The sequence below is a fragment of the Lates calcarifer genome, linkage group LG6 (assembly GCF_001640805.2).
Source record: "Lates calcarifer isolate ASB-BC8 linkage group LG6, TLL_Latcal_v3, whole genome shotgun sequence".
Taxonomy (NCBI): Eukaryota; Metazoa; Chordata; class Actinopteri; family Centropomidae; genus Lates; species Lates calcarifer.
In genome coordinates, this window is record NC_066838.1 from 21725573 (window position 1) to 21728047 (window position 2475).

Consider the following 2475-nt stretch of genomic DNA (forward strand, 5'->3'; position numbering starts at 1 on the left):
ACCTGGGATTCTTTCTGCTCCTCACACCTGTTTGAATGGGATTTGCGCTTGCACTGTGAGCTCCATCTATCCCGTAAAAACACACACACATACACTCATATCTGCATTTCTCTGGTATAACTGGCTCGATCTGCAGCAAAGCCTGGGGTTTATAAGTGGAGACGTGGAAGGTGAGAGAGGGTGGAGGCTGAATTTATGTGATACTGTGTTGAGAATGTGCTGGATAACACTAATAACACAATTTATTTGCAATTAGGAAGCATTTGTTTTGGCACATTAAGTGTATAGAAAAATAAAAATGCGGGTAAAATAGTTGCACTCATGCCCAAAATATCCACACAAGTAGAGTTTCTTTTAGGAGGATAGATTATAAAGCTGATTTAAATTCTTTATATTGCAATAAAAGTTCAAGTTAAAAAAAAGCATTTTTAGTGAAGAACACTGTGACTGTTTCTGTTCCATCACTTCCACATATGGGGACAAGGGAGGGGAAAATCTACTGAGCCATAAAATTAAGCTTGAACAACCCAAATAGGTGTCTTTATTTTGACGTGTGCAGATGTTTGAGGGAGAAGCAACAAACTGCACATAATCAGGATCTGTATTTGCCTCCGATGTGTAGTTTTGTGCCCGTGTGGTGTCCTGTTCTCATTGTGTATGTGAGTGTGTGTGACTGTGTGTGTGTGTGTGCAGCCTGTGTGTGACTCCTCCTGGCCTGTGCATTATAGGCCCATGCTGGCGGTGGCTGCTGTTGCCATGACAGCAGCGCAGCAGTGTCTCCGGCCGTGCAGAGGGTGAGTGGGATGCCCCGTCCTCATCTCTCCATCCTGACTCAGACACAACGGTATGCTGGACACAAAAGCCACCCCCCACACCCCACCTCCTGCCCCCCCCCCCCAACCCAGAAACAGCCCAACACCCTGTCGACAGATCGTCAGATAAAGAGAAACTGATGCACATGTGTTTGTGTGTGTGTGGCGAATGGCCGAGGCCTTTGCAAGCTATTTCATTTCATTTCATCATTTGGTCTTGTGTTGTGTCTTAGGACTGGCCTGCATGCACGATGAGCTCCAGGGCTCCTCATCCATCCCTCAGGGGAGGAAACATCTCAGCACCGCTCTTATTTTGAAAGGTTTGGTTTTAAACACAAATCCCCCAGTTTGTTGTTATTACAAACTGATTTCACATGAACACATGAATGAGATTCTCCTACGTAGATTACTTTGATAAAACAGTGGTGGAAGTACATTTACTCAGGTGTTTTAAGGTACAGAGAGCTTCTGTGGAGAAACAGTGAAATTAAGAAGAAGGGGAAAAAGTGCTTAGCCAAACTGCACAACAGATATATGAGATGTAAAACCTTAACCTTACACGTTTCTGCAGATTATTATATCACAGACCTTTCATAAATATAAAGAAGATCCAGATAAACTGCAGTCTATGTTTAATCCACCTAAAGAGAGAAGGGAAAGTGTAGCAACTACAAACACTTCTTCTTTTTGTCCATTTAAAGTCAGGAGCTGCTTTAATAAATTAACTGAATTAAATACATTAAAATATATTATTTGAAGGTTGTTCAAAGACATGAAATAACACCTTTAACTAATTAGATTTTAACGAGTAGCTAAAGGGTTTTAGCATGAAACAGGATGAAGTGGGTAAACTGAGTTTAGCTAAGTCTATCTCATCAACTGGCCACAGTGCTTTTTAGTTCAGCTGTTTTTTAAAATAGTAGTCTCTATGTTTTAATATTTTTAATAATAAAGTAAGATATCAAAACGTCAGTTTGTTCTGCCTGGCGACGCCTCAAATTTTGATGCTTTTTCTGATAATACTGTACTTAGACTGGAATGACTGCAGGACTTTTACTGTGAAACTTTACTCAGGAGAAGGATCTGAATACTTTCTCTACCGCCGTATAAAACACACACAGGTTTAACAGGACACAAGACTCAGCTTGCTCTCCTGCAGTCCCTCACGTCCTCTGAGCCAGAGATCATTTCTCAGCGCCACCATCCATGCGGTTCAGCTGTCGGACCTGTAGGCAGGGTCACGCCTCCTCTATCCTAATGAGGCAAAACTGCTGTAATTACGCTCACAATCCCCCACTGAGCGCTTCTCTTTCACCGTGAGGTGGACAACTCCTGTCCTGGTGGGCCGCAGCGAGGGCTGTCTCACACTGAAATACCCCACATTCAAAAATAAAACCCCTCACTTAGAAACACAAGGCCTGATGACAGCATTTTCACACCCATCTGCTTACTCTCTGACCTGCACCCCACTAACCTCTGGATTAACTGCAGCGGAGAGCAACCTCCCTGTCCAAATACAACACCATCTCCATCCCGTAGATTCAATCTGTCTCTTTAAAAATGCCCTGAACATGTTCTAGTGCGCATCAGTGGATGTGTATATTCAAATCCACTAATTAAAGGGGCAGTCCACTGCTTTTACATATGAAGATCAGTTCATGCC